General features: G+C 45.1%; 1 long non-coding RNA gene across 2 annotated transcripts in view; it reads right to left on the bottom strand.

Annotated features, from left to right (window-relative positions):
* Window positions 1-1,326: 1,326 nt before the first annotated feature.
* Window positions 1,327-20,651, bottom strand: part of LOC310885399 — a 49,688-nt gene continuing 30,363 nt past the window's right edge. For both annotated transcript variants that reach the window (XR_014574780.1, XR_014574781.1), the window contains one exon: window positions 1,327-19,066. This is a non-coding gene — a long non-coding RNA (uncharacterized lncRNA). The remainder of the gene's footprint in view (window positions 19,067-20,651) is intronic.

The raw sequence follows: 20,651 nt of genomic DNA, 5'->3' as shown, positions 1-20,651 counted from the left end.
AGTTTAATGATGTCGGGACTGGCTGATCCAGAAGGAGGAAAAAAAAAAAAAAGGAGGAAAAAAAAAAAAAGGAGGAAAAAAAAAAAAAAAGGCAAAGATTTGAGATCCTGGACGAGGAAGGACTTTGGTGAATGGGCTCAGACTCCTGAGGTGAGAAAAGGACGGAGGGAGTGCCGCCGGGTCGGTGATGGGGCCCGTGACCGCCGTGCGGGGCCGGGCCGGGGGGGGGCCGCTTTGGGCAGTGCTGGGCGCGGAGCGGCGGAAATTTGGGATTTTTTACCCCCCCCCTCCGGCACCTTCGGGCTTCCCCCCGGTTCTGCCGCTGGGCCCTGAAGCAGCTCCAGAGATGGGTGGAGGGTGCAGCTCCATATTATTTATTTGGGGGGGGGGGGGGGGGGGGGGGGGAAGAGAGGGAGGGGAGGGAGGGAGGGAAAGGGGGAGAAGAGCGGGGAAGGAGGTGGCGAGCTGGGGACGAAATCCTGCTCTCGGTTATGGCCGGCGTAAATTTCCATTGGCTGGGGTTGCACAAGGTGCTCGGAGAGGAGTCGGTGCAGGATGGAGACCCTTTTGTGTGTGCGTGCGGGGGGGGGGGGGGGGGTGCGGGTGTGCACGGGGCTCGGGGACCCTCCTCTCCCCGGGAGAAAAAAAAAAAAAAGGAAAAAAAAAAAAAGAGGGTTTTTCTCCAGGTTTGCCTTCGAAAAAAGCCCGGCCCGCGGCTGGCAAGGGAGAGGGCGGCCGGGGCTGACAGCCTGGGGCTTGCTCTGGCTCCCGGCTGGCCCCAGCTGATGCAGGGGCTGGGAGCGGGCCGCAGCTCGCAGCCCCCCCAGCCCCCCCCGCTTTAATAACGCCGCTGATAATTATAATTATAATAACAACGGCGGCGGCGGTGGGAGCGCGGAGGGAGGAGGGCGGCAGGCGAGGAGCTGCGGAGGAATTCGGTTCCTTTTCCTTTTTCCCCCCTTTTCTTTTCCTTGATATATTCCCTTTTTTTTTTTTTTCCCCCTTTAAAAAAAAAAAAAAAGATGTTTTAAAAATGCAAGCGGCTTGCCCAGCTGCACACACCCACCCCTCGCCTCCCTCCCCCGGCTTGCGCACACCGCACGCTCGCACTCGCTCGCTCGCCCGCGCTCGCTCGGGTGTCAAAACCCGGCGGGCACCCAGCCTGGTCCCGGCTCTGCCCTCCCTTACCCCTGCCCTTACCCCTGCCCCTGCCCCTTGCCCCTGCCCCTGCCCGCCCGGGGGCCCGCCCGCCCCCCGCCGCCGGGGCTTTTCCCCCCCGGCTCTCGGCGCTGAAGACTGGAGCCTCCCCCGCTTCCAAGTGGTGAGTTTCTACCTGATTTTCTTGCGACTCGGGTTTTTTTTTTTTTTTTTTTTCCTTCCCTTCTCCATCCCTGCCGGCCGCGGGGCTGGCGGAGGGGGCGGGGAGGCAGCGCCTTTATGCTGCTGCATGCTTTGTGCCAGGCGGCTGGAGGGAGAGCCTGCATATTCCTGCTCTTATTTCTGCATTCCTTTTCGTTGAAACAATGAAAATAATTCCGTCACTGCCCCGAACTTCCCTTCCTTTCTTCCTCTTCGTTATTTAAATGCGGAGACTTTTAATGTATTTGTCGCAAGCGACGTTGTTGGAAGCTGTAAGGAACCTGCCGCGCCTTGTCATTTTTGTATAAACGATTAAAAATGGAATGTATTCTCTCAACAGAGGGTCCTTAGAGAAGCTCTTTCCTTCCACCTGTGTGTCCTGTTTTGTAATCTTGAGCCATGAATTGAACTTGCCTGCTATTCTTTTCCTCTTTCTCCTTTTTATCTTTTATTTTTGATCCCTGTTTTTTTGCAAGAAATAGTTTGTTGCGCCCCTCTCAATCCCTGAGACCCTAACTTGTGATGTTTAGCTTTTAAATCCACGGGTTAGGCTCTTGGGAGCTGTGAGTTGTGCTTTGACATCTTTATTTTATTTTACAAAAAAAATATCTTATATCTATGTATATGTGTGCGCGCGTGTGTATATATAGAGACGTATACACACACATACAATAGTGTTTGGTAGACCTTTTAAGGGAGGAAAAAAAAAAAAGTGTATCTCTCCTCCTTAGGGCTGATCAGCTAATAGTAGGGCGGTGGTTGTGGCCATTTACCTTAAAAATCTCATCTCGAATTAAAACCAGCGTTTGGATGACAGAGATTTTTTTGTGTGTGTATATTCCGGAGATAATTTTACAGCTGATGCAGATATGGGGGTGTATGTGTGTACACATATAGCGATTATTATATACGCGCGTGTAGATAAGATATACACGATATGGATGCATGTAAATACAGCTATTGAGGTGTGTGTATAGATACACATATGGACGATACGTGTGTATGAATATGTATGTAGGTAAATAAAACCCTAGATATGTATATATATTTACATATGTAGGTGTATTAATATCCATGCCTGTGTTTTCATACTGAGAGAGAGACTTGCCTTGCTGCAGGCCAGTGCATATAGCATCTCTCTCTCTTTTTTTTTTTCCTCTTTCTTCCTTCTTGAGAGCAGCACAGAGTACCCTGAGAGCGTAACAGTAACAGCTCGGTACATTGGTGCTTGACCTCAGCTGAGATCCCAGCATGCCTCATGCTTCCAAGTTTAAAACCGAACGATTAATCTTAGAAATGTGCTCCGTGGGTTAAAAAAAAAAAAAAAAAGAAGGAAAAAAAAATATGAAAAAGCCAGGGGACGGGTTCGGATCTTACTGATTGTTAGATCGAAAATAAAGAATAAAATGGTTGCGTGTACCGGTGGTTGGAAATTACTGCAAAGAAAATATGAGCAAATGCTGAAGTTTTGTTGTAGTGCTTTTCTGGAACTGAAAACTTTCCTGGTTTTTCGGTCAAAACGATCTGTAAACGGCAAATGTTAAAAATGTTCCTGCTGCTGTTTTTTCTTATTAGATTTTTAAACCGCTGTAAAATTAATTATGGTTGGAACTGTATTGCTTATCTCTGTTCTGCGAGGCGATTTATAATGAAGTTACTGTACCTTGTTACGGCACCGAATTACTGTTTGATATCTGAATGCAAATGCTTGAACTTCAAACACAATGCACCAAAACTCGCTCGCCGGTGCAGCAGCTCGGCATGAAATAGCGTAGGCTATGGACGGTACCCGGGGGTGCGCAGCTACCGACCTGGAAAAGGTTTTCTGCCTGTCGCTTCATTTTTGTGATGTTTGTTCCTAACTTTTTTATTTTATTTTATTTTTTCTTTCCCGACGCCCTAATCCCTCCCCCCCCCCCCGCCTAGTTTTTCGGGAGAACAATGCCCACAAAGCCTTTTTCCCTCCTCAATTTCGGGCGTTATTCCCCCCCCCCCCCCGTCCTCCTTCCCCGACGCCCCAAACCGAGCCGGGAGCCGGTTTTATTTTATTTATTACCTGCCCACCCCCCCCCCTACCCCCCCCCCCACCCCCCAGCCCGAAGCCAGCCCACCTTTGTACCCCCCTAAGGGCTCCCTATTCCCTATTGGGGTGTGGGGGGGGGGGGGGGGGGGGGGGACACACAACCCTACTGCTCCCCATCCTTCCCGGCCCGGCTTTTGTCCTCCGGCCTCCGCGGCCTCGCCCGCATCCTCCCGCACCCCGCGGAGCCCCCCCCCCCCCCCCCCCGCTATTGTCTGCGCGGGGCGGAGCGGGACTTGCGCGGGGCTGCGGCAAAACAATGGCACGGGGAAAAGGGGGGGGGGGGGGGACATGGTGGGGGGGGGGCTCGCCCTGCTGCAGGGGCAGGACCCGCTCCGGCGCAGTGAAGAACATAATTGGGAGCCGGTTCAATCGCTCCCCGTCTAGACTCGCCCAGACGCATCAATTAGAGGGGCTGGAGGTCTGAAAGGGGCCGGCGCGGCTGGAGAGAGCAGGGGCCTGGGCGACGGGAGGCGAGGCGAGGGAGGAAAGCCGAGGGGAATTAAAAATGGTGATTAAAAAAAAATATATATATATATATAGATGTTAATACCAACCGGCAGGAATTGGAACGGGGAGGAAGAGCACGCTGCCCCCCCCCCCTCCGCCACCCACCTTCCTTTTCCAGTGGAAAAGGCGAGGTTTTTGCAAGAGAAAAATCCTTCCCCCCCCCTTCCCCGAAATATATCGCGTTTTCTGCCTCCTCCTCCTCCTCCCCCAGGCGAGCGGCTCGAGCTCCGCGGGTCCGGGCACAGGGCAAGCAGGTTCAGGGGGCTCCTGGCCAGCGCTGGGCGGGCGAGCTGGAGAAACGGCAGCGGTCCCGAGGCCGAAGCGCGGTACCGAGAGCCAGGTGGAAACCTTTCCCCGCAAAGCCCCGGAGCCACGACTCCTCCTGCCGCATCTTAACCTCCTGCAGACAAAAGGAGGGATGCCGGGGTCTGGTTTTAGTTTTGCTTTGTGCATATATAAGTTTTTATGCAACTGCAAGGCTTTCTTGTCGCAGCGTTACAGCGTTTGTTCGGTGGTAATTTCAGCGTTCTCTACAGCTGTACGTTTTCACCGGGATAAAAGAAAGCTGTGGATAAAAAGCAATTTTATACGTTAAGAGGAAAATGGCAGGGAAAAATAAATGTTGGGCTTTAACAAATAGCATAAGTAAGTCAGGCTGAGTAAGGATCGATGATCTTATTCAGCACTAAAAAAAAACACTAATTTAACTTAAAAATATATATCATTTATTATAATGAAATTTAATTTAACGCTTTCGCAAGTATTCTGTGCAACATGTAATGCAAATAATTAAAAAGGGGAAAGATAAACAAAGTAAAGGCGTATATTTGGGGAAGATTGCATTTAAAACCCCCACAAATTTTGCAAAACTCTGGTGTCTGGGAGTTTTGTCTGAGCAGCAACTGTAACATTTAGCTGTGTGACTTTGACCTCGTTGCAGCTTAGTTGTGACTTGCTTTCCCAAGTTGAAAGGCATGGGGTTTGGTGGCAGTAAAAAAAAAAAAAAAAAAAAAAGTCCAAGGCATTCTGCAGTTTTCCATTGTTGCTCTTTTATTTCAAGGGTTAACGGTACCTAAAGTTGCATAGGACTGTAGCTCAGAAATGAAGAATACTTTTTCTTTCTCTTCTGAATCATTTCCAAAGTATATATGGATTTATGGATTTATTGGGCCGGATACCAAATTCTAGTTGAGATATTGCGATACTGTGCAGTGGCTAGTGCTGATTAGATGATTGATTAATTTCTAATTGATGTCTAATTCAAAACTTTATTCTCATTATAAATCTTTGACACCAAAAATGCAGCATAGGTTGAACTCTGATTGCAGCCTCTCCACAAAGTCCTATCAGCCCAGTCGGAGTGCTAGCTGAAAATGGCAGCATACATCTCTTTTTTGGTGATTTTATTAACTCTTTCATTTCTCTGTGATGAAGTCCTTGGCCATACTTCAGTACTTTAACGTGATGAAATGTTTATTCATAGTATGTTTGTGCACAACCCTGGTAATAATAGAAGGCTCTGTGCTACTCAGGCTATAAGGTAAATGTTAATCTGCCGTTCTACTGCGCAGATTTTTTATTCTAATGATTTTGACTATTTTAACGGCCACTTCTCTTTTGTGCTGCCCTGATTTTTGTTCACTTTTCTGCAAGGAAAGTTGAAAGCAGGTATAAAGTTAAAAAGTGCAAAACGTGGGCTTGCAGAAGGTTCAGGTTTCCTCCTGTCACTGTGCAGCTCTGCAGGCTGCTGTTCGCAGTGCTTGGAAGAGGAGCCCCTCTGCCAACTGTGCCGCATTCTTGCTGCCCTGCCTTTTTCCCAGGGCTCAGAAGGAAAGAGCATCCCAGTTCTTCTTCACTCTTGGGAATACACACATTGTTTCAATAATCCAAGCAATAAATGCTAATTAGTAATGCTTAAGGACCCTACCAGTCAGAGTAATTATCATAATTTACCTCTTCCTTGTTAAAAACGTTCCTTGCTGATTTAAATTTTTTTTTTTGAAGCGATAGTTTCTTTCCTCTTCCTCTGGAAAGCACTCCTGGTTGCATTAGCAGTAAGAATGTGGGGCTGCTGTAGCATCGAAGCACGTTTTGCATGTTGCATAGGGAACCGGAGCTAGAGAAACACATGTAAAGCTTTTCCCACACATAAGATTTTATTCTAAACCTGATATTTTTGCTTTGCCTTCCCTCTCCGCACCTCCCCTGCTCCAGCACCACCAAAACCCACTTGCAGAGGGAGAACAAAGGAAATCGCTAACTCTAAAGGCATCATTAAGTAGGAACAGCACCAGCAAGATAGTGTGTGTGATATGACAACATATTTTATTGCACAAAAGTAAAGATAATTAAATAATTCAGCGGTATTCTTAGCTAATTAGCACAAAGATCTTTCAGAAGCCATCAAGAAAATGGATCTCATCAAATCTAATAATATGCTACATTTCCCAAAGACGCTGTGTTTTCCAACGTTGCCGCTGCTTCGCCACCTGATCCGATAGCACAAAAGGTTACAAATAGTTGCACGTTTAATTGAACTCTTTGCCAAGGTAATCTTTTCTGCATAAAGTGATTAGGTATTTAGGGGAAGCGAATATATTCAGCTGGAATTCTCGATATTAGCCAATAATGGAGAAAAAAATCATAGCTTCAGAAAAGCCAGATCTATTATAAATGATCCATTAAAAAGATGAAATTATCAGCTAGGAGCCATTTTGGGGCTGATTGTGATGGGGCTGACTCACTTTGATTTGGACTTGGTGAATTAATGCTGGTGTCCGAGATCTTTTTATAGAGCTAATTAGGGATGTAGATCACCCGCTTTCTGAATTTCTTGACATTGAGAAATGCCTGGCAGAGCCTAGGAGAGGCCTGGGACCCTTGCTTTAATGTGCTCCGCTCTAATTTAAGGCCAGTGGTCCAAACTGGGAAGGATTTTGCTCCCATCAGGGGAGTTTCAGGTCTTCATGTAGGGTGGCTGTAGCTATTGTGCCATGAAAACACTTTTCCCTCTGGATGGATGAGTTTTTTGGCAGGAAACAGTGTCTGAACGTGTTCCTGGGCTGGCGAAGTACGGCTGCTGTACAGGGGACCAGGCTGCCTGGACCAGTACCTGCAGGGCACTGCTGCTGCTGCTCCTGGAAAACTCCGGGAGGCGTGTTCCCAGTAATTAGGTGCATCAAATGTTGCTCAGAAGATTTCATTATACTTCCTTGATCTAAACGTACACACGAGTTCATGTGATGCATGTGCAGACTGTAATTTGCTGTCTGTACGCAGGATGCTCAGGGTTACTTCTTCCCCTGCTGAACAAAGGGATGTCTGAAAAGCCGACTCTGTCAGCGGGCTAAACATCCCCTTTTTTTAAGTAAATGTCAGCGTGGGGCTCACACTTCCAGTAACGGGAGGGGATTTGCACCAGACTTTTAGACGCAGCACTGGCTCTTGCTTTTACCCTGGGCCCAAACTGAACTCGGCTCCCGTGTTACAGTTATGGGGCATGGTGGCTCCATGGGCTACCCAGGTCCGTAATGCTGTGGGGTGAGATGTTGGGGTTTGTGATTAATTAGGTGTTATGCACTGAGCTGATATGCACCCTGAAGTCACCCAGTGCCCGATCCAGCAAGTTAAATTGAAAGAGGGCAGATTTAGCTTAGGTGTAAGGAAGAAATTCTTCATTAAGAGGGTGGCGAGGCCCTGGCTGCCTCGAGGAAATGTGGGTGCCCCATCCCTGGCAGCACCCAGGGCCAGGCTGGATGGTGCTGGGGGCAGCCTGGGATGGAGACAGGGGTCGTGCCCATGGCAGGGGCTGGAACAAGGCGGGCTTTAAGGTCCCTGCCCACCCAACCCCTTCCATGACGCTCCGATTCTGTGCTAAGAGACTTTCCCTGCTCAAAAAAAAAAAAGATGGAGACTGATTTATGTAGGGTAGATGGGAGGGAATATGAGGAGAAAAGGCACCAAAAGGTGAAGTGATTTGCCCAAGGAAACATAGCACATCATTAGCAAAGCAATAATTCATGCCTCCTGGTTTATGGGGCTGCTGTGCTTAATAGTGTACATTCCTCCTCTGTGGTACTTTCCAGGTTGTGAATAAGGTTACTGAAATGCCAGGGGACCCTCTTATGTACCCCCAGATGTAATTATGAAAGAATATGTTACTTCTGTGAGCAAGTCGGGCATTTTTTCTCTCCCCCCCCCTTTTTTTTTTTTTTTTTCCCCTGCCATTCACACAATGCTCTTGCAACTATGTTTGATGTATGAGGACATTACAACCAATTAAAAAAAAAAAAGATTTTCAAGATGAAAGACGAATCTCTGAATTACATGGTAGTCAAAGTGACTGGAAGGCTGAAACTCTGTACTGCGATTGTTTTTATTTAACAGCTCTTCCCACACTGTAGCCAAAGACTCTAATCTCCCGGACTGAACCGCCTCGTGGTTACAGAACCATTTATTTGCTGGCTCTTGCACGGGTGCTCCAGTGTCACGCTCACAGAGCTGCACCTACAGCGGTGTCTTAACAGAGTGGGCTGCTGGCTGGTGACGGGACGCTGGATCTAAATTGTATATTAATTAAAGGGGGGGTAGGGGAGGTGGGGAGGGAGGGAAGGCATAGAAGGATGAAGATAGGCTTTGCTGTGCGATATGTGCTTCCCGTGCTGTCCTCTAAGTAAGGCGGCCTCCAGCAGCAGATGTCGAAGGATGGTTTGGGCTTCTGAGGACCAAGGAGCAGATTAGCTCTGGCAAAATGTACTTCTTGCTGCTGACTCTCAGGCCACAGATACTCATGTCAAACAGCCAACACGCTGACCGAAACTTGGTGATGTTTGCTGGTGTATAAGTCTGGAAGATGGGACAAAAAGGGCACCCGGTGGTGTCCTGTATGGCAAAGAGGAGAATAAGCTAAGTCAGCTCCCGAGAGAAAGTCTCCAAACAGCTCCCTCTGGCTACTACAAGAAGCTGAACCGGTGGCTTCTGATCCCTGGAAGGCTGTCGGATGATCACAGGCCATTATATACTTCTCACTTGACTGCCCTGCTGGTTACTTCAGTTTTAAGATGAATTATGCAAGAAATGCTGTGAAGGATCAGACATTCAGGAGCTGAAGAGTCCTGCCTCAGTGTATGAACTCATTTCCATATGAAGTCTGAGACTCACCTGGATGCCAGCTTCTCTGGAAAGGACAAAAAGTGGAAAGAATCAAAAAAAAAGTGTTTGGTGGACTTTGGTTTCGTTGGTTTTTCCTGTGCACACACGTGTTTGTATCATGTCTGAACTTGCAAAGAATATACTTGGTTATTCGCAAGGAATCCAGTAAACGGTGAATGTGTAAATCAGTTTCCTGCAGTGTGTTTGTCTCATTTGATCACCCCTGCCTGCCCTTTCCCCCAGGGTACCCCCTTGCTTTTGGAGCACCTGGTTCCCCCCGAGGAGGGGACGGAGTGCTTGGGGCTGGGGTCTTCTGGGGCTGGGAACCACCGTGTCGGGACGAGGGCTGGTGGGGGGCACCTCACACACAGATAGATCAAAATTTACCTTCAACTCTTTCCTTCTGTTTCCACTTCACAGCTATCTAGCAGGGCAGGATGATATAAAAGATATGTTGCATTTCACTGTTGAAGGCCAAAATACACAAAAAAAAAAAATCATGAAAAAAATCTGTATTCCTCTCTCTCCCACGCTTCGTAGGTAATTCAGGAATAACAGCACAGCTTTGGCATAATTCCTTTTCTCCTTCATCCCTCTTTGATCTTTTTCATGTGACCTAGCATCCTGTGTGTAGTTTTGGGCTTTAATGTGGATTTTGAAAGATGCTTAAACATAATTGGAGAAGGAGGGAAGCCATGGCTTTGAATTCCCAATATTATGCTCGCTGTCTTTACGTCAGTGTTCGCTTCCTTTTGGAATATATGAATAGAAAAGTTAAAAATAGTGATCAAAACCCAGTAAAAACATGACATTTTTGGTACAATTGCCAAAAGCATTCAATAAAAATCTAAAGTCCCCATATTGTTTGGGCAGCCAAATGCTGCTTTTTTTCTTACAATCATGGCATAAAAACGGACATTGCAAAGGCAAAAAAAAAAAAAAGAAAAATCTCCAGGTTTTTCGCCTCTCCCTGTTTTAGGAAGAACTTGCCCCAAATTCCAAATAATTTTTTCCTCATGCAGGATCTCTCCACGTCCACATGTGCAGTGGAACAGCGGGGGAGCTGCGTTTGCACATCTATCTTTTCGGTTGAGATATAAACCAAGGTCTCCTCTGTTGTTCAGGGACAGATGTCCAAGGAGAAGTTACGTTCCTTTGGCACAAGCTGTGTGAAACCTTCCTTTTTTCTTTTTTTTTTTTAATTCCTATTTTGGTTTCAGTACCCCAAAAGAGACAACACTTCTTGGAAATATCTCCTCCGCTCAGAAATAAAAAGACAAAATATTCTGGGATGCATTTGATCCAGGTTGGAAGGTATCTGTCCGTCAGAAAACAACACAGGGCTTAATGCTACAAAGCCTGGAGCAGTACATAGACGTGTTTTTTTTCACATATGATTGTACCTCATTGCTTAGTAATGCATCACTTCCACATCACATGTGTGGCTCTCAAGGCACTTTCTGCATGGAACTGGATTAACTCCCACAAGTTCTTTTTTGGGGTGGTGTAGAAATATTCCTGCTCCTTTTTTACACAGGGGGAAATCACAGACCGAGAATTAACTCCTTTATTTTCAGGATTTTTACCTCTGTGTCCTCCTTTCCGCACTTTCATTTTCCTGATAACATGGAGTAAGGCTTTTAATTTTCAACCCAACTATCCAGAAAATATAGCAAGCTCAGCAAAATCAAATATCTTCTAATTTACATTTTGTTTTGTTTGTTTATTTATTTATTTTTTCCCTGGGGCAAGGAGGGGAGTCTGCCTTTCGATACGGAGCTTTGCTTTCCACGTGGCTGGGATCTGTCGCTCTGTGCAGAGCTTGTGGGGCGGACAGGTGCTCAGCACCTCTCAAAATCAACCCAGCCTAAAAGCACTGATTAGGAAGTTTGGCTGAAGCATTTTGCCCGAGATGGCAGAGCTGATAATTGGATTTCAGCTTTCTGTGATCCAGTCCATTACTACAGCTATAAATCACAGTGCCTGCAATCACTTGCCTAATGCACCCTCAGTTTTAAAATGTTTCCTTTACAGCCTTTTCCCTCTGTGCCTATGAAGAAGCACGTATTATAGGTAATGCAGCAGCGGAGGGATAAAGCTGCCCCTCAGCACTGTGCACGGCAACTTGTTGACTCCTACCCAGCTTTAGGTCTCCCCATAAAAGAGCTTCTAATGTTCATTGTGCTCCATGTGACAGCCTGAATGGCTTCTACACCTGTAAGTATTTTACATCCGAGGTGGAGAAGCTTTCTTACATCTATTGGGTCATGTTAGGCTAATTTCAGGACAAAATCCTTAATTATCTGCACCATTTGCTTGAGTCCTGGGACAAAGAAACCTGCTCCTTGCACTGAGTTCAGGCACAGGATGGGCACCCATCACTCCCAGAGGAATGCGCAGGCTCCATCTACACCCCCCTCAGCACCTGAGCTCAGGGGTTTTAGCTTCTGAGGCCCTGTGAACTGACGAAAGTGTTCATATACATTTGCAGTGCCAGTTAGCTCCCGTTGTATGGGTGGTATCTGAGGTTATGGGCCTGCAAAATAGAGTTCCTGTGTTAACTCACACGGGATCATTAACCCGAACAAGACAATTCACATGGAAGTGGTGCACGGACAAATCTTTGCTAAATAAAAACCCTAACTTCTTCAGATGCTGTTTGTTTTGATGCAGGACTAGAAAGCTGGTACACGAGAAGCCCTGATTTTATTATATATCATCACAAAACCATCACTGACTGCACATACTCTCTCCTATCATTAAACTTTGCCTTTCAGGCTAGCTTGATAGCCAGACATTTTTTAGAGAAAGAAAACAAGAAGGTAAAATCAGGAGGGGTGTGAAGGATCAGGGAATACCCTGGCTAAGCAGCAACTGGAAAAGAAGGCATGATTTTAACACATGAAGTATTAACTTAGATCAGATGGTAGGGTCCTTGCACTTTATTAGCGCCAGTGTGCGCTAATGGAGCAATCGCAGAGTTATGTTCATGTAAGTCTTACAGGGAACATAGCTTTTGATTTTGGTAGCAGCCTGCCCCAGTTGTTACAGCTCAGAACACCTTTTGGTATGGACACCAACTATTCCCTGCTCGCTGCTAAAACAGAAGACAAAGGTAACAGGCTTTCTAGTGACTTCCCCCCTGCTTCCCGACCATCTCTAGGCAATTAATTCTGGAAATCTTCAGCACTGTGGGTGCATCTATGTATCATCTCTAAAAACAAACATTTTTCACTGCTAGAAGAGATGCAAAAATAGAGTTGTTTGAAAGAATGAGCACGTAAACATGCTCTTTCTTTTTTTTCTTTTTTTCTTTTTTTTTTCTTTTCATGTGTTTATTTCTGAGTTTGGGCTTTTTCCTCTTTATCCACTACCTTCAGAATCTTGCCTCTGTCCTAAGAGCTGGACTTTGGTTGATGCAAAAAACACACAATGGGAAAAATTCTTTCTTTGACTCTGGTGTTATTGACAGGATTGCACCAGGAATATTTTTGACCCATGGACAGTAAAATCAGATGTTAAAACACTAAACCAAGAACTCATCCGCAGGAGGTCTTGTTCCTGCTGAGATTAGTCAAGCCCATTCTCCTGGATGATTTTTAGCCATATCAAGAGGAGGCTTGGAACTTGATTTAATCTATTTCCCAGAATTTGCTGAGGCTTTAGCATAAAGTGAGGAGTTTGTTGTCAGGACAAGAATAAATTTTTGGAGCCTTCACACAACTTTCTCCGATTGGTGCATTGAAGAGATGGCTTCATTTGATATATGATGGATTGCCCCAGCAGTTATTACTATCTCTCCGAGCACACACATCACATTCCTTTCCTACCTCCACACACCCACAGCCCCCAGCCTACGCTTAGGAACACAAAAATGGAGAACTAGGCCCCACCTCACCATTCAGTTTTCCTAAAGAGATCCAGCTGAGTAAACCAAGGCGATTGGAACCAGCCTTTCATCTACTAATGGTCTAATGGGATCCCTTTGTGTTGATTTTAGCACTTTCTCTTTTTGGCTGAATTAAAGAATCCATTGCAGTAATGCCCAACCTTTTATTGTTGTGCCATGTTATTCATGAACAATCCCAGTTCCGTGGTTATTTTTGTTTTGGCATACAGCCCGTTTAAAAATATTTGTAAAACAAAAGAAAGGAACATAGTTTTTCCACTTCCTGTCTGTCTGTCTAGAGCTGTGGGTCCAAACAGTTTCCAGCTTTGGGAATCTAGTGAATAATTTACGAGGGCATGGGATGGTGTGAACCAAGCACTTGGCGTCCCCAGGCTTGCGTGTGTTCTAGGCAAGTTCTAGTCCTGTTCCTATCCCACGGTGATGATCGTTACTGACACACCCCTAGAAAATGTAGCCAAACCAGATCCCATGCCCTGGTTCTCCTTAAATTTCAGGCAAAATTTGGACTTGGACTTGATTTATCCTGCTGGTCAATCTTTCCTTTGGGAGATCCAGTGAAGCATTTTGGGAACTTGGTCCCACTTTGATGGCTAAAATCCTGTCACATCAAGTTCTACACAAACCATTTAAAAAGAATAAAACCAGAAGGTAACATTAAGCAGAACTATGTGATAAAGGAATTTCCCCTGGCCCTTCAATATCAATGGATCAGTCCATCTAATATTGCACAAACTGACAACTCCTCTAAAAATAGATGTCTGAACATTCAGTCAATGGAGTAATCCAATTGCCTGAACATTCTTGGGTGCTTTATCATTTAAACTGTAATAAATCACAGTATGCCACAAGCTGTATTGAGCTGCATCAAGTTACATTCCCACCAATAACATGCGGTAACCAGATGAAATCAGTGTGACATGATGTAATTGATCCGAAAATTCAATGCATGCACTGTTTTGTCTTAAAAAGTTGGCCTAAGTAGGTCTCTCTTAAAAAATGAGGGGGATTTTATTAAAATCATTGCCAGTGTTACATTTTGACTCACTATTTCTCCCTTTTATTTACTTTAAATAATGAGCACATGGGGCCTGCCCTGAAGTCCATTGAACTCTATTGAAGGATTACTATTGATTCCAGATTTGGACCTGGCCTATTGGGAATTCTGCAGTAAAATACAGAAGAATTGCTATGCTGCATTTTTTTAGGGCAGCTGGACCTACACACTAATGCTCCCATGAGTTCCTCAGGAAGACGCTTTCACAAACTAATACCTCTCACTGTTTGGAAAATTCTCCTTATATTTAGTTCAGACACCCTCTACTCCCCCTTTTCCTTAATTAAAAGCAACAGGATAAAGTAATTTTAAATCTCCTAAGTAGTCCCTTATTTCTCAGAATAATATTCCCTTGGACCACCTTAATGAATTCCCTCCTCTCCTTGGTTTTATACATGTTTCAGATATTTATACAAGATGTATGAACATAAAAGGATTATTCATAACATCGTTGTTTCTGAAACAGGGGACTAAAGCTAAACATAATCTGGTTCAATCCCCAGCTGATGTAAATCATTCCAGCTCTCCTGGAAGTTGCTGATGAAATCTTTTTGTGCACCCAGTTAAAGATGGCTTTCTGCAGGAACAGGAGGAGCGTTGAATAAAACTGAGGGCAACAAAATGGTGCCATCTGTGGTGATGTCTGCTGGAAATTAATCCCAGAGGCTGGCTCTGCTGCAAGTGGAGGTGTGGGCTACCAGAGCTAATGTCACCGTAACAGGTAACGGTGGGGTGGAAACGCAACGGAACAAAATTAGACTGAGCCGGTTACTTGAATGCAGGGCCCTTACTGTGCTAGAGCACGGTGACGTGCACGCCACGTGTTGTGGCTGAAATGTTAATAAAGTTAGCTAGATCAGCCCCAGCTCCAGACCCTGCTCTCAGCTGCAGTGGCACCTAAGCCCCTGCCTCGTTCTGCCAGATTTATTGCTGCAGTTACAGTGACAACACTGAAATCCCTCATGGGGCTGAGGCTGGCATTTACTCGCAGTGGCCAGAGCTGAAGTGTAAGAAGGGGGAATATTCCATCTGACTCATTTCCCTGAAGTAAGAGGCATTTATTTTATGGGAGATCAAAAGAGGCAGTGACTTGATAAGAAAGATGAGAGTGAATTGGGAAAACAGAGGAGAAAAATGTGGGAAAGGGGGGCACTAAGCCAGCAATGGATGCATCTCCTGCTGTAATCCCTGACTGCAGCTGTACAAGGGAAGATGCTGGGCCGTGTAAGCTGGTTGTGTGTAGCTCGCTCTCAGTGAAGGGTCACTGGTGAGGCACCAGAAGTGAGCCCCGCTATGAAGTGCCCATGGGGTAGAAGTCACTGCAGTGCAGCTACAGCGGAGGGCAGAATTTGGCTTCCTTGCCCCCAGCTCACCACCCCTGCCAGTGCTGATGCAGGGTGCAGCCGTGCCATCCCTTAGACTGCTCAAAATGCTTCCCTGCTCATCAAGCTTGTTTTTTTTTTTTTTTTTAAAAGCAAAACTTTTAAACCCAGATTAAGACCTGATAGTGCATGCAATTGTGCTGTCATTCCTAGAGTCATACACCCCTGCTCCCCCTACACTGAGCAGCAACGAGCAGCAGCTGCTGCAAAGAGCCTTTGAGGGAAGTTCTGCTGCAATCAGAGCACATGAGCATCCACGAGCAGGGCCTGAAGTTCCACCCTTCTTTCTTCACATGCTTTAGAAAAGTTAATTAAAGGAGTCTGGGATTTGAAAAAGTGAGAAGTGCCATTGCCAAACCAGCTCTTCAGTGTTTCCCTTATTGTTCCCTCTGACCAGAACATCAGCACAGACCTCATTCCCACTACTTACATACCGTATTTCCACAAACTTAATGGTTACAATGTGGTAATGAGCAATAGATCACCAGATGTTCAGATTAGATGGGCCTAACGGCTGTGTTACGGTTTTTAGGGTAAATACAATAATTATTAAAACCCCCATTTTACAGGCACAGAAAAATGGAATGATTTGCCCCAAATTTCAAATGAAGTCATTCACAAAGTGAGGGAAATGGCTAAGGTAATAACATGGCTATTTTGACAGTAATGAAAACCTGCCAGGATGTCATCAGGAAGCTATAGACTCTAGCAGTTGAGGAGTGAACGTGCAGTTACTGCAATAAATACAATATGAAACTTGGACGGGTGCACCTTGTTCTCCTGTAACAGATGGGGGTGCATAAATATCACCCTGTTGGGGAAGGGATTTCCCATGCCTCCTACGTCCTGCAAAGTCCTAGCCAGTTGTAATGCAGTGAAGCAAGAGAGACGAAATCTTTAACAAGTGGGGCCAGGAAGGAAACACAGCTTTAAAAAAGCCCAGAGGGTTCTTGTCTGTTTGTAGACATGTAAACTGCTGCTCACCAGAGCATCTTTCTGGCCAAAGAATTAAAGTCTTGTGGTCTTCATATTTATAGGAGGAAAATGCCAAGAAATATCAAAGCTGTATCTTCTCTTAGCTTGTTAGCTTGATTCCCCAGCCTGCAAAGTTGATTCTTTTATTGGACAAGGAGAAGCCCTTCTTTTGCTGTCTGTTTTCAGCGAGGACTATCTAAGCTTGGCACTGAGGCCCTCCAGCAGCTTCCAATGAGGTCTTCAGCCTCTGGACTTGGAGCTGAGAATTACCATGGCCCTTCATGCTTAAATTCCTGGTAGGAAGTTTGGTTTTCATGCTTTACTAGGGTTTTCCTACTAACTTTGATCTTCACTCTTGGGAGTCTCATTTACACTCAGCTGTATCTGCATCTCTGGCCTTAATCTTTCATAACTGAGTGGCCTACTTATCAAAGTGTGACAGCTATCTTAACCCCCCGCCCACTTACCAATGTAGATGTAGGAGACTCTCCAACTGTTATGAAAACAGATAAGTTAATTGAATAGGCTGTTTCTTGTCATACTCCAAATATTTGGTCTCCTTTGTCACTACAGCTTGAGTCCCTCAATTCTCCATCAATACAGTCCCTGTCTCCGCGGCATCTGAGAGTTATTTTTCAGAGTAGCACATTTCCATAAACAACGGATTTGTTTCTGATCGCCACTTTGCTGGACTTCGCTTTATTCTTGAAGGGCCACTTTATCATATATGAAGACTAGCAGTTGCTTTATTCTTAACGTAGATCCACAGTACCAGCTGTCTCAGCAGGAGACAGTGAAGTCAGCAAATTGGGATGCTGTGAGCCAGCAACAAACCTGCCCCTCTACCAAACCGAGGCCATCCTGGGGTGCAGGGCAGTGTCTTTTTTTTTGGGTACATGCTTCAGTAGTGACATGGGCCAATCTCTGTGTGTGGAAAGCAGCAAAAGTGGCTAAAGGTTTAGAAATCATGGCTTTGGAGGTGGGGCAAGTTAGAGGGAACAATTTTGTTCTAGTTTTTCTTCCGGAAAAGGGAAGGCTGAAAGTAAAACTTGAAAATTGCCTTCAGAAACATAAAAAACAGAGGCAGAGAAGGATCACAGTGTTTTACATGTCCACTGGGGACGATGCCCACAAGGCAGTTCTCTCCACGCCTGATTTTTTTCTCAAAGAAAAACAAATGCCAATACAATCTGACAGAAAGAGGATCTGCTGGACTGCAGTGTGCTATACATTTTGCCTGCATTTGTTGGTCTACTGCGGATTGGTGACAGAGCTTTTTTTCCCTAGCTTCCTCCTTGGCAGTCCATTTAAAAGTGGCTCGTATTTTGTTATTACCTCTGATGGTTAGCAAACGACCATATCTGCGAGTTAACTCTCATTTATGATCTTCTCATAATGATAAAGTGGTTCTTTTAAGAGTCCTGTTGCTTGCCAAAAACCTATTATTGCAAAAGTCTAAAGCCATTTCCAAAATAATTTATTGGACACTGCACTCTGAGTAAGAAGCACTAGGAAGGCTCTCATTTAATACCAGCAATCAAATACGTTTTAATGTACCCATAACCAGAGCATCCAGATGCCATGTATGTAAGTGTAGCATTACGTCTCTCCAAAAGAATCATTATTCCCCCGTTTTCTTTTGTAAATGCTGCTTTTGGCCCCGAGATAGTTTTCGGGAAGGGCTTTTGGAGAAGTTGCAAAGGGCCTGCCTAGCCTGGGGATGCACCAGAGCTGGCTCTGCACAAGCTGCAAGCAGCAGAGGACTTATCCACACCAGCAGGTGCGAGGAGACCACGGCCAAACGGAGCCAGCTGTGGTCTGGAAACCATACAGCCATGTTCACGTATTAGGATAGATAAACTGAGGCTGGAGCTGGTTCCCATCCAGAGCAGGGGAATTCCAGTGGAAAATAAGTAAATGAAGTGATGCTGAGCACCTTGTCGCAAGCAGATAGCTCTCCAAGAGAGTGTCTGTAAGGCAAAACCATGCAGTGTGGATTTGGGTCCAGATAAGAAACTCATTGAGTATATAAAGATGTGTTCTTTGTGTTATTTCATAAGGGTATCTATAAATCATTCTCTCTCACTGGAACACAGGATCATTCACAAACGGAAAAGCCTTACTAGCTGAGTTACTTCCTTTTTTGCGCCTCTGATACTAAGAATTAGTAGTGTTGTTTTTTTTTTTAAATCACATGAGTTCTGTGACTCATGAGGGCTGTAGGTGGTATTATTTGTTTTGGTGTCTGGAATCCCAGCGTCAAACTTGTCTTTGTCAGAAGATTGATACAACGTTGGTTTTGGCGAGAAGCATGGTAGGAGAAAGGACATCACTTAACAGATACTTAAAATGTGGTCAGGCTCTGAAAAGTGACTCTTAGAAATGACATTGTGGTTTTCCATATTTATTTTCTCTCAACAACTTCCAGAAACAATCTGCTGAATTCACAAATCTGAAGGTGATTTGTTGAGCTGTCACCTCTCAGGGCTCAATGGAGGGCTCTGAAATCCCCGCCTTTTTCCATGTGCCTCTTCCATCATCACCGCTAATAAGGATTCCACAACTGGAAGCCAGCTGACATGTTGCTGATGGATGCACAAGGCCGAGTAAACTCCAGCTTGTTCTTCCACAGCTCCTTCGACTCACTAGGGATAAGAAGAGCCATAATTCAGCTTCAGCTTGTGTTAATACTGAGGTGCATGGAAAGAAGGTTATGAGGTAGAAGTAGGATGGTCTAGTGGTTAAGACGTGTCTCTGAAAATAAGGAGGTCTTAATTCAGTCCCCATCTTTCAAACACAACGCACTCCTGCTGGCTGTTCTCTTGGTACAGCCTTGGCCAACTGTGGGCTCCGGCAGAGCTAGCAAAAGCAGTTTAGAATTAGTCAATATGACTCTCATATGTGTGTGTGTGCCTGTGCAATCTGTTAAATCGGGGAAAAAAAAAAACATCCTTCCTTGCCAGCAGTAATCCAAGCTTCTTCTTTGACCTATGTAAATTGTGAGGCAGGCAAGACCATCTTTTACTATAAGTTTACGTAATGCTGAGCAGAATTTGGGTCCTCTTCAAGGTGTCTGCAGATGCTGCCACAATTCCAGTGACAGTCTCTCTCCTGTAAATAGGCAAAACTTTCTTAAAGAAGTTTGCCTATAAGACCTTTTAACCTTATTGGTTTTCCAACAGGCCAAGGAAGGTATAAGGAGTGCCCAAGGCTTAAAGGAGCACTTCCCAAACATGGGCTTACATGATTCTGCCAAAAAAAGGGCTTTCATGATTCTGCCATTCAGCTGTGAGATCTGCCACATGGCAAAAGTCACCTGAGCTACTCGGTCCTATGTGGTAGGGGAAAAGTAGAATTAGCAGGTAGTAGCTGGCAAAGTGCTGTATTTGCCCATGTTCTCCAAACACACAGCCTAATGACTTTTGGGGATTCCTGGTTCAGGTAAAGCAGAACTACTTTTCCTCCTTTCTCAGAAAGCAGGAACAGGAGAATGCAGAAAGGAAGGAAAAAGCAGAAAAATTAAGAGTTTAAATACTACTTTTTGCATTCGGGAGTTACAAGGTAACATCATCAAGAATAAGACCTTGACAGTTTATAAATCCAGCTGGTAATGCAGACAAATTCTAATAAAGACTCTTGTTACCTCCTGAAAACTGAGTGGAAAAGATGTGCAGAAAGGATAAACCAGCCTTCAAGTGAAAGGTCTGGAAAGCCACTTGCAATAAATACAAGTTTGTAATCGCCCTCATGACCAATTGCTTGAACCAAGGCTGGCAAATGAAGTAGCCAGATCACTCCTTCAGCCTGAAAAAGCAATTGCTGATGTCCTGAAACCTATGCAGGATGCTAAAGCTGTATGTAACATATAGATGAAATTATTCTGGCTCCAAAACTTAGCATAACTGTACTTAATGCAACATTCTCGCCTGAAAACCAAAGCTAATTAGTCCATGTGGAACGAAGTTGCTGATGCAACTAGACTGTTTCTGATGCCAGAGCTAGCAGGGGTTCCTCTCTGCAATGCCATGTAGACACAGTCATAGGATACTAGTCAAGCAAAAATAAATCAGAAGAACTGAAATATCCTGGACTTGTCATGGCAAAAAAGTCAATCATAAAAGTGATGATATGGAGAAAAAAAAAATCACTTTATTTTTCCATGGAAAATATTCAAAGAGTCAAGATGCCAAAAAGTTAAGTCATTCTTCTATAATCCATTACCCTGGAAGT

The sequence above is a fragment of the Anser anser genome (genome assembly GCF_964211835.1).
Source record: "Anser anser genome assembly, chromosome: 22".
Taxonomy (NCBI): Eukaryota; Metazoa; Chordata; class Aves; order Anseriformes; family Anatidae; genus Anser; species Anser anser.
This window is presented reverse-complemented; position numbering and strand designations above follow the sequence as displayed.